General features: G+C 31.7%; 1 protein-coding gene across 2 annotated transcripts in view; it reads left to right on the top strand.

The window, feature by feature from the left end:
• The window catches only part of DPYD (dihydropyrimidine dehydrogenase), a 1,037,477-nt gene that overhangs the window by 419,553 nt on the left and 604,969 nt on the right, over window positions 1-12,955 (top strand). The gene's annotated exons all lie outside the window — the stretch shown is intronic.

Genomic DNA, 12,955 nt, shown 5'->3' with positions numbered 1-12,955 from the left:
AGTGGAAAGGGGGATAATGTTTGTGTTTGTGTGTGTGTGTGTGTGTGTGTGTGTGTGAGAGAGAGAGAGAGAGAGAGAGAGAGAGAGAGAGAGAGAGAGAGATTCTTCAATCAGATAAAGCAATTCATGCATGCATGCATTTATGTTGCATGTATGACATGTTGTCACTCTTTGGAATATGAACTCCTTGAGGGCAGAGGCAGGATGTTTTTTCCCCTTCCTTTCATCTTAGTACTTATCTCAAAGATATGACAAAAAATTAATAAATACTTATTGACTAGTGACAGAGTTGTGACCCAGATGTGTGGCTTTCCCTATTCATTTGCTTCGCTAATAGATTTCTGTAGAACACTTCCCTTCCATGTTCACGTGATTTAATTTATGTATGAATGGTTATATTTTATTTTTCCTGCTGGTAAATGTCATATTGTAATTATTATGTTGTTTGCCTTCTTTTAGTCAGTGCTATGTTATCATGATTGCGGCAAGGTAGTGAAGTGCATGGAGTTCCTATCTTGGATTTAGAAAGACCTGAGTTCAAATACTTCCTTCTACTCTTATTATCTGGGTGACACAATCATGTAACTACTTTCAACCTCTAAAAAGGAGGCTAAAAATAGGGTTAATAAAAGAGTCCCTACAAAGAGTTAATGTGAAGATTAAATGATATAGCATATGTAAAGAACTTTACAAACTTTAAATGATTATGTAAATACTAGTTATGATTTTTTCCTTTTTCTTTTTTTTAAAAGTTTGATAATTAAGAATTAATGATGCTCAAAATATTTAGAGTAGTACTTTTAGTGGATTGCTAACAAGAAAATAAAAACCCTGGAAAGAAAGCAAATGTTCAGTGATTGGAGAATGGCTAGAGAAATTGTACTACAAAATAATAATAGGAATATTGATGTTCTATAAGAAAAAGACAAGTATCATGAATACAGAGAAGCCTGGATAGACCTATATGAACAGAAGCAAGGTGAAGTAAATATAGTGCAGAATCCAGAAAACAACATAATCACTGACCGCAATGACATCAAATGTAGAAACATCACCACATTGTACAAAATAGAAAAAAAAATGTTACGATATATTATAAAGGCAAACTTGGTCCAAGGAAAAGATGAGGAAAGACATCTCCTATTCCCATTATTTTTCAGAATTGGGAATGGGGGAAGTCAATGGATACAGAATGTTACATAAATTTTCATATTTTTTTCAATGCCTTGTCAGTTTCGTTAAAATTATTTCTATTATATTATTTTTCTATTAAAAATTCTCATGAAGTATGGCTCTCTTGGAATGAAAGGGGGAAGTTATGTGTATTCATTCCATCATTCAAAAAGTATTTACTTAAATGCTCATATACAAGTATTGTACCCAGCATTGGGATTGTAAAGCCTTAAACAAAACATAGTTTGTCCTTAAAGACATTTGTACATCTATTTCTCCATGAATATTATTTGAGATTTTTTCCAATACTGGTGAGCTCTGAAACCTGAAATATGTTGATCTTGATTTTATAATGTAAAAAAAAGAAACTGAAAAGTGTATTTAATAGATTTTAATATTTATCAAATAGACATTACAATTCATGCTTTATTACCAATATACAAAGTCATTTATTATTTTCCAACTAGGTAAAAATGAGCTCCTTCTGTTCCCAACATAAGAATATCATGTTTATTCCCCCTTTAAAAGATAACAAGAAGATAGACTGTTATGAACAAATGGGAGTCCCTCTTTTCTCCTAAAATCAAAGTTATTTTGCAGTGTGAACTGAATATATGTTTGAAACTTGAATGTATCTATTGTGATAATAATTCTTAAGTATGTTAGCAAATGTTGAATTGTTTTAATTGCTTAGAGGCAGATTTGTACATAATGTACTTTAGGCATAAATGTGTTGTTTCTTTAAAAGCCTTTTATAATTCCACCTTAAGAACTGTGGACCTAAAAGAAACAACTGGGTAACACATATTGCAGTAGGTGGGTAACATTTTCACAGAGAGAGCTTTGCTTTGTAACCCATTGCACATATATTTTTCAGTATTTAGTTCTGTCAATAGAGGACCCGGAAAGCAGGAAGGGTAATGAGAAGGAATGATCGTTTAGATGTATTCTTTCCTAGAATGCCAGTTGAATTAAATCTTTCATTCCCACTGCAGACATACAAATCTATAACATCCTTTCAAGATGAATCCAGAAACAGGAGTCTGCATCCTTTTATTCTTGGTCAGGAGATTAAAATTGATCATAGGCGACACAAGGGAGTAGGCTGTACTATCACAGCTCAATGTAGTTAACGAGGATAGTGTCTGTCTTCTTTTCTACTTAACCGGACACTTACAGGTTACAAATATTATTGATTGCACGGGGTCATTGGAAGCTGTAGGGAGGTTGGGAGACTTGACAATATTTTGCAATTTTTTAAGGGACAAGAGCTATGAGTCCTTGTAGCAATTGGGACAGGTGCAGTTTGAATCTGACAAATGGAGATTTATATTTTTTTTCGTGAGCTGGCAGAGGCCTTCATGTAGAGATAATGGATGAGAATTGGAGAGTTGTTTTATCATAGGTCAAATGATGTTCAATGAAAGGAGGAAAATAAGACGTTAATTATTGCCCTTTCATCCCAATGAATTGATGATAGATTTTAAGTTGTATATCTATGGCTTAATAGATGAAAAATGCTTAGGTTTTTTTTTTAAACCAGACCTTGTTTCAACTTGAAGACAGTTTATACAGAGTCATTAAGTGAAGCAGCCTGGGTTGAAGAAAGAATATGTGATTACTTATTTCCAAACATTAAGACTTACTTTTGTTTTGTCTTCTGAAAAGATTGCTACATTAAAATTGTGAAGATTTAAGCCGATAGAATAGTTTATGTTTAATTTTTGTAGAGCTGTATGAAATATTTATTTACTTATTTCATTTTTCCAGATTCACAGATTATATAGTACCATTATATGAATTTAACACTACTGAACTTCTATTTTACCTAACATTTAGTAATATATTTCATGTTCAAGGAACTATATAGGATACACTAAAAATAGATGTGACAGATCTTTCTTTCTGTTGGGATTGTAACTATAATATATTAACCCCATATACATATTCATACAGGTGTACATATCTATATGTGTATAGCTAAAATACATAGGATAATATGATACAATCAAAGGGAAAAGTTCAGGTGAACCTCTATGAAAAAATTGAGGAGAAAAATATTTAGTAGAAAAAGAACTGAGGAATATCAGAAAAGACTTCAACAAGAGCTACATTTTGGATCTGAAAATAAAGGAAGGGTTTGAAGAAACAGAGATGAGAAAGGACATGTGTATAATGTGAAAACTGGTATGGATATAAAATCAGGCAGACTGAGAATGATGAAGAATGAGAAATGGTACAATGTAAAATGAACATAGATTAAATAAAAGGAAATAATGTAAGAAAAAGTTGAAAAGTAGATAAATTATGGTGGACACTCGATGTTGATATAAGAAACTATGAAAATATGTTGTACAGAGAAGAGCCATAGATTTTAAATCAGTTTTCTTTTAATTCCTTGCTTCATTTAAGAATTTTGATTCAAAGTTTCATTTGTGTGTGTGTGTGTGTGTGTGTGAGAGAGAGAGAGAGAGAGAGAGAGAGAGAGAGAGAGATGGGCATTTAGAAAAATTTGAATCAAAATTCTTAAATGAAGCAAGGAAGTAAGTAATTGAATAGGCAGTTAATCCTGGGCAACTAAAAATAATCTGCCTTAAGACTCAATTTCTTCATCCAAAGAACTGTATAAAATAATAATAATAATAATAATAATAATAATAATAATAATAATAGCTATGTTATATCACAGAGATATGGGATAAAAATAAACAGAAACTAAGCAAAATATTTAAATAAAAAATCAAATATATGGGAAAGACATGATATTTCAGGAAAAAAAAGAATGATTTTATTGAACAGAGAATAGGAAAAAAATGTTCCCTGGATTGATATAAGGATTAAATATAAATTATTTTGTAAATCTTAAATCTCTGTTTAAATTCAAATTAAACACAATCATTATAACCATCATCATCATCATTACAAAATAAGTGCAGACTATTTTGAAATAAGAGCAGTATATATATAAATTTAAAAAGGATGTCTTCAAAAGTTGTATTTGTTTGAGAAAAATCATATTTAAAACCCAAAAAAGGAAGGTATAAATTTGCCCTGAAACACAGTTGCTTGGATAAAAAACAGTATTTGTGAAATAAAGGACTTCCTATTCAATTTCTCTTAAATATTAGCATTTTATGAAATTGAATATCTATGGAAGAGCTTATTTTTGAGCTTTTAAAGTGCTATAAATAAGATGCTGAATGAGCACAGTTTCATATTTATTTGTTTTTGAAGTTTTAAGGGACTTGAATAGTACATTGAAAGAACAGTTGTCTTGATGGCAGAATAAGTCTATGCTTATTGACTGTGTGATCCTGGCTAATTCATTTAACTTCTCTGTGCCCCAGCTTCTTCTTGTTTAAAATGAGGATCATAATACTACTTTCCCCTCATACTGCATAAAACGAAAATCATAGAATAGTACTCTTATCTCTATAGTGTGTAAGTCAATTTATAAATGGAAGAATAATTGTAACTTTTAAAGAAGTAATGCAAAAATGCGTTCCATTCATTGTAATAGATGTTGTACATCATAATTTTTAAAGCTCCTAATGTTCAAAGGATAGGAAATAAAACAACCATAATATGAAGCAATATATGGAATACAGCCATAAAAGAAAAATGATGATATATTAAAGCACCAATCAAGAAATAACCAATTGTCACAACTTTTTATAGGCCTGACATTCTAACATGAGTCTTAGAAATATACTAGAATGAAGTTCAGAGACCCCTATACTATTCTCATGTTTTAATGGTTTCATTAGGTACAGAATCACATTTCTCCCATATTTTAGTATCAAGTTTTCAATATTTCCATTTACCTAATTTGAGTGTGTTTGTGTGTGTGTGTGTGTGTGTGTGTGTGTGTGTGTGTGTGTGTGTGAGAGAGAGAGAGAGAGAGAGAGAGAGAGAGAGAGAGAGAGAGAGGTGGACATTTAGAAAAATTTGAATCAAAATTCTTAAATTAAGCAAGTTCATCCCTCTCTCAGATTTGTTAGACACACAACTATTTTATAATTTGCACTCATTGGATAATGGAATCATATGATCATAGATTTAGAACTGGAAATGACCTTTTGTCTTCATTGTCTTTATTTTTCTCTTTTTTTCATTTTATAGTTGAATAAAATAATATTCAGTTTCCAGTAAGTTTAAGTGACTTGCCCACAGTCACATATTAAGTGTTAGAGGTGGAATTTTAATCTCTAATCTTTCCGACTCCAAGCTCAACATAATATGACATGTTACCTACTTCTAGTGTTCAGTTTAACAATTAAATTTAGCAAATTAATTGTCTTGATTCATTTCTGGTCACTGGTTCCAAATGACTCTGGAGGAGAAAGTGAGACTGGTGACTTAGCACCCACTCATTCAAATCCAATTCATGTACTTGTCAAATGACATCAAAGAACATTATGTGTAAGACAATTTATTAGCGAATAGGGATACAAAGAGAAACAGAAAATAGCCATGACCTTCTGAAAGTTTACGTTATTCTGGAATCATCTTCACATTATGAAGTCAATGTATTCTTTGGTTATCTTTTGGGAACATTTCCCTCCTTCCCCTTTTTCTGGTCATACATATAAATATGTCTATGCCAAATATTATAAGGGAGATGTCTCTTTTTAGGGAACTATCTACTATTTATTACAACATTCTTATTTTTCATCTTTTTAATTGTCAATCATTTAGTATAACTAATTGAAGTTTTTAGCATCTTTAACCTCAAGATAACCATCCTATCTTTTGCTTGCTGCATTAAGCTATTAGTGCCTACTCATCTCTTCCATATTTTATTCCCATTTATGCCATTAATCTCTTTTAGGTAAGTATATTTGATTTTGTCAGACTGTATTTTCTTTTAGAGGTCAAAGAATCTCTTTTAGTCTGAATCATAGTTTATGGGTGAACTCTTTCTCTGGATTTTTAAGTCCTTTTGAATGGGGGAAAGGAAGCAAAATGATTTACTCTTGTAAATGTTTGAAGACCTAAGTACAGCTAAGAAAAACCCACTCATCCAAAGCATGTACTTCTAGAGATTTTTTTAACCAAGAAAATATTCTAAATGCTAAGTTATATCAATCTTGCATTATGCTTTCAGAATTTAATTAATGTGGAGTAGCCATTATTGACTGGCTTTTGCTTGTTGAGAAAGCACATTAGTGTTAATATATTTTCCATTCCTACTAGTTCCTAGGGAGCTGCATTCCTTTTTTTTTTCTTGTTGCTGCTGTGTTTTTCCACCTCTTATAAACATATCTTCTCCAGTTTTATTAGAATTTCTCATGTTACACAGTGCTCAGCAGTCTATAATTTATTTTTACCCAAGTGCTTTCCATTTGCCCCAATTTAGAGTAACTCTCCTATCCCCATTACAGATAATACTATTTCTTTTGGTCATTGTTGCTCTATCTTATTATTTTTTCAGCTAGATCTTATCTATCTTTTTTGGTTAGATCTTATCTTGCTTTTAAGCTGTGGTTACATATCTTTGGATATTTGACATCACAAAAGATGAATTGGAGAATTAAAAAGACTGTAAATTTTTCAATTTTATATTATATAATCTTAGGGATTTAGATGGGGGAACCTACCTCCCTTGTTTTACTAATTGATTTGGAATAAAATTATATATATATATATATATATATATATATGTATTCATGTTTTAATTAATATAGTGGTTCACCTTTTGGGGGCAAGGTTATGTATGTTAATAAAGAAATACCAGGAGAAAATATTATTTTTAAAAAGGGGGATTCTAATTTGTTAGATTTTTGATGTGTCTGGATGTCACAATTTTGGAAAGATAACGTTAAATTGTAGGCAAGGGTGTCAACAAAGGGAAAGGGCCTTGAGGATAAGCCATCTGTGTATTAGTTGAAGTAGCTAAGCAAATTTCTTATGCAGAAGGGAAAATTCAAAGGGCACATGACAGTCATCTTGAAGTATTCGAGACTGTTACCTATAAGAGAATGAGACATGTTCTCTGAAGTCCCAGTGAATAGAACTGGAAGCAAAGGGTAGAAGTTGGAAAGTTTTAAGTACAAGATAAGGGAAAATGTCATAGCAATTCAAGCAGCCACAAATTGGAATAGACTTCTTACCTCAAGAGGTCATGCATTTTCTGTGACTTGGTAAAGAGTTGTTGGCTATTTTGTAGTAGAAGTGCTTTCTCTGGTATGAGTTGACCTTGATGGCCACTGATATTCCTTCAGACACTCAAATTCTATGATTTTTTTATGAAAAAAAAAACCAGAAGAAGTTAATTATCACAGATGACCAAATCAAAAAGTTGAATAAAAAACTATTATTTTCTTGTTTTGGTTTTCAGAGTTAATTGGCTAACAAATCTAATTGAGACCAATCACCTCATAAATGCTTCAAAAACAAAGGAAATTTATTAAAGTTCTAAGTGAACAAAAAATGACTTAAAAATGAGGCTCTTTATATCCACCTAATAGAATGATTGAATATCAAGTGGATAAACAAGAGGTCAGAGGGATTGTTGACGTGGACTTCACTTAAATGGAGTGATGCTCTATGGTATCTTACATTGAATGCATTGACTTTTTGGTGCTTAACTTTTTTTTGGAAGGCAATGGGATTAAGTGACTTGCTGAAGGCCATACAGCTAGGTAATTATTAAGTGTCTTAGGCTGGATTTGAACTCAGGTCCTTCTGACTCCAGGGCCAATGCTGTATCCATTGAGTCATTTAGCTGGCTCATGGTACTTAACTTTTGATGAACCTGAAAATATTAATCATGCAGTCAAATAATAAGAACTTCTGCCTTTGATAAGATGGAGTATTAAGTTAATCATTAGACTAAGAATCAAGGAACTATTGTATTTGCTTAGTCATAGTTGCTGGCTATTTTGCTCATGCTTTGTGTGTTTCAAAAATGATGTCCATACATTTTTTTCCTAGACTCAGCTTTAGTAGTATATCTAATAGTCAAGCTGTCTATAGAGAAACTAAGATGAAACTTTGAGAATGTCCATTTTTCACATATGTAATTCAGAAGTTGCTTATCTTGTGCAGTAATAGCATTTTTTAATATTCCTTGAAGTGCCCTTTCATTTGAACTTCTTCATTCCCACCTCAAGAAACTAACTAAAACCAACTGAACCAATATTCCATGTAGATTCTGAAACTCAAACACTGTTTATTTTCCTCAATAGTTTACAATTCTCCAACAACCAAAGTCATAGTTTTATAGAAAAAATTCACAGACTCACATTCCTTTTTCAGAAGTGACATTTCTGGGAAAAAGTTCATTTAAAGTAAAGATATCATCACAGGAATAAATAATTATGGTAGAATGATATAGAATTATAAAAAAAATAGGAAGATATTACATATAGGCGTGGCTATTGGATGTTAATATTTTTTAAAAATAAAATGTTTAGAGAAATGAACCCATTTTTAACAGCAGATTAGAAAAGAGTATTATAAGGGGAGTTTCCCTGTGGAACTGGATCTCATTTAGGTTAGAAGTTCATAATCATGGAAATGAACTAATCAGATTTATCTGTCATCCAAGGTACATGCTACCAAATTCAAAGGGTTTCATCAGCAGGGTTTTGGCCACAAGGGGATGCTTTTTTATTTAATTTATTTTATTATATTTCATAAAAATGATTTATTAAGATGAGATAGGTATGAAGGATTGTGATCAACATCAGTGGAAGGAGTACTTCAGATACAATAGTGTATTGGTTCATATAATTGTGCAGGACCTTAGAGCTCATCCAGTCTAATTTTATAGATAATAATATTTGTAACCTGCATTTATGTGTGAAGGAAGAAAAAAAAGCATTTATTAAATGTCTGATATCCTCCAAGCAATTTGCTGGCATTTTATAAATATGGTCTCATTTAATCCTCACAACAAATTTGTGACTTATTATTATTAACAGATCAAGATTTGTAAAAGAACTTCACACACACACACACACACACACACACACACACACACAGAGAAACACAATCTTACTGTAAATTCACTTTAACCCTGTAAAGTTAATTATTCCCATTTCACAGTTGAAGAAACTGAATTTAAGATTCAGTGAGGGTCATACTGCTAATATACAATTATGATAACATTTGAACTCAAGTCTTTTATGTCTCAAATTCAGTGGCCTCTCCACTTGATCTGTTAGCTGATTAGATAAAGAAACAGTCCTAGAGGGGTGAAATGTTTGAACTTTTGTGCAAAGTCAAATAGGTAATAATTGACAATTAGAATATAAACTGAGATCTTCTCACTGCACCCCCAGAATTCCTTACATTATAAATGTTATCTTTCTACTAGTGTTGAGAAAAATTAATTTAATGATATTAATGTAAAAAAAATTTCCCCTAGTATAGAAAATATGATCTATAGGAGAGCACAAATCTAGCCAAATTAGATAATTAGTAATACTTTAGAAATCATGTTGTTTCTTTTGTTCTGCTTTTTGATTGGTGGTATTTTTTATAATACATGTTCAAGATGTTAGTGAAAAGTAACAAAACAGTTCTCAGTTTTCATCTCTATTTTTTTTTTGCTCTTCCCTGACTCTTGCATTAAATCTCACCTCATTCTGGGTCAAGATTGTAGCGATAATAACTTTTGCTTTTAATGAATCCATCTAAATGAATGATCTAAATTCGTGTTTCCTTAAACAACATGGCACAAAGTCTTTGGTGTGAGGAATTCTCCAATCAGATAGTGTGATTCATACTAGTGAGTTATAATATTTTAGTTGCATTCTCTAGGATAATTACAAATAAAACAGGAGGTTATCACTGCTTGTATTTAAGAATTTATTTTAATACAAAATGCCAAACTACACTATAAAATGCTGTCAAGAAAGTAACACAATCCAATGTATTTGGGACACATTTACCAGTGATTAACATATTAGTAATACTTTTGAGATTATATTTTTAAAGGGGTACTTTTCTCGACTGCAGAATGTGTTTTTACAGTGACAGCTTTAATGTTTCTGCCTGCTGTGCAGTTCAATAGAGTATGTTTTTAGGTGGTTGGTGGAGGGTTTTTTTCGTTATGTATGTCGATGGAGATAAGTGTTTTAATTACTTTTTTAATGTCTGTGCTTTTGTATTTTTTTCTCCTCTCTCCCTTTTATTTCCTGCTGTTGAGATTACTGCCTCATCTCCACAGCAGGTGGCTTTTTCAAATTTGTTTTCTTTGTAAGTCTGCTAGATTTATTTTGTAATATAACTGTTCCTTTTTAGTATTTTATTATTAATGATTTCTTTACTTAGGGACATAGTATTCTTACATAGGCCTAAATAGTAATTTCCTAAAAATGTCTAAATGTTCTAATGATTAAGAATAAGGAAGAGAAAAAAGGCAACTGAGTCAAAAGTTTCTCCTGATTGAACTTTTATTACCCAAACTAGAATTGGAATGTTGTGAAGTAATCATTTATAAGTGTAAACAAGTTATTAGAATGAGACATACATGTATACTCAGATTTAAAGATGATATCATAATTCAGTGGTAAAGATAGAGTTCTGAAAGATCTATCTGAAAGAAGAAACAGAATGCCTTCTTAAAGAACATCAAAAAAAATCTAGAAGCAAACTGTATGCCCAATAATTGAGGAATAGTTGAATAAACTGTATGAAGAATGACTTGTAATACATTTTACTCTAAGGTATCTTTAATTTGGAAAATTTAAGGAAACATGGGAGGAAATGAATGACGAGGTACCAAGCAAAGAAAGCAGAGCCAAAACTATAAAGCATACAATGTCATAAATGTCTCAAAAAGCAACACAGCTCAGGTCAAATGCAGTGGGCAATATTGGTGTCAAATTTTCAATATTAAAACATATACCTTTCCCATTTGCAAAGGATATTATGTGACACATTCATTATGTAAGATAGTTTGACTTAATTAATTTTAGGGACTATATTTTCTTGTAAGAATTTTTATTATTGTAGTTATCATTGTTAAAATAATATGCTATGTCAATATAAAATCAATTAATTTTAAAAAGCACTCAGAGCTGTAATTTTAGAATATTAAAAATTTTAAGGAATACATCAGCAAAATGTGAAAGTCAATTATCCAACAACTCATGTATATTCAGATTTTTTAAAATAATCTTTGATTTTATGGAAGCGATTTTATCAATAAAGATTTTGTTACAAAAACAGAATATTTAATTTAATTTAATTCAATAAACTTTTATTATCATCCTAAGGGATAGAGAAGTAAAAAGAAAAATTAAAATATCCTCGCCTTCTAGTGTCTTCTACTGTAGAAATTTAATATATACAGAAAAATAATATATACATATATGAAACATTTTATGTATATTTTCATATATGTCTATAGTATATGTGAATATGTGTGTATATATAGAATGTCTATACAGTATATGTGAATATGTGTATATATACATATATATGTATATATACAGAGAGAGAGAGAGAGAATGCTTCCTCCACCTTTCATTATCATTCTCTTCAAGGCAAAGCTCTAGACCTATCCTGATTTCCATTATTTCCATTATTATTAATTAGTGTTTGTTTCTAACCATCTCTAAATGCAGTGGCTTTGCCTTAAAGAGAATTCAGGATAAAGACAAAGGCACAAATGTGGAGATGTGGGACTTAAAAGGGAAAGGAGAGCAGGGAAACCAGACTACCTGAAGCAACAAGGAAGTCTGAAGGTATCTGGAGGCAGCCTGTGCCAGACATGTCAAACCACTGCTATTCCCTTGACCATCTTCAGACTTCAATGGTCATAGTCCTGGACCTTGAATCTAAGAATCTTGGGAATAATGGGATTTCTCAAATCAACAAAACAACATTCAGCTTAGTTCCTAAAGCCATCATTGGAGACAGAAATTATTCCTCACCAATACCAACAAGAGCTGCCTCCAATTACAAACAAGAAAATAAGATGAAGAATAGCAGCAACTTTGAATTACCAGTCTTGTTTCCAACCCAACCTTATAGCTATCATCCAGGGAAGTGACTCCTGTGGAGAATGGACCATCTCCCATAGTTGCCAACAACTTGTCATCCCCAGGACAGCCAACTCAGCCTAGTTGAAGAAACAAGGAGAGACAGAAACTAGTGTGTGCCAGGCAAGTCAGAATATCACCACCATTTTGACCACCATCTCTCCTCAGACCCTGATAGAGACAAATCAAAACCGTGTACCATTAGGAACAGCAAGACTTCCAACTCAGTACTCATAGCCAAAGGCAAGTGCTTCTGGCATTGCTACAGCCACAGCTGCTGAATATGCAGAAAGTTCTTGGCAACAAAGCTATTGGCATTATCACATGGTTCAACAATAGAAGCTGGTAGGATTTAACTGTGGAAATGATATTAAAGATGCATTATTAACATCTATTTTCTGCTGTACCCTAAGAACCATGAGACCTTTCCATCTGACTTACAGATGAAACTTTCAACATGTTTTGTCTCCAACATTAGAATAGGATCTTCCTGAGAGCATTTCATTCTATATCCCTAGCATTTTGTTACCTAATAGTCATTTTAAACAGGTTTGTTTTTTCCCCTCATTAACTTTGTAATGTTACATACAAGGAACATCAAGTCTATATAACTTGCTTGTAGAATGAATGAAAGAATGCAATATGAAATCAGTGCATGTGTAGGAATTTGTTTTATACTCATATTATAAAGTACTTAAATGTTCATCTAAGGAGTTTCATTCAAGAGAGAAATCACTGAGGACTTTTTTGAAGAGGGGAATGACATACATATTTTATGCTCCTGG

This window comes from Macrotis lagotis, chromosome 5 (genome assembly GCF_037893015.1).
Source record: "Macrotis lagotis isolate mMagLag1 chromosome 5, bilby.v1.9.chrom.fasta, whole genome shotgun sequence".
NCBI classification, from domain to species: Eukaryota; Metazoa; Chordata; class Mammalia; order Peramelemorphia; family Peramelidae; genus Macrotis; species Macrotis lagotis.
This window is presented reverse-complemented; position numbering and strand designations above follow the sequence as displayed.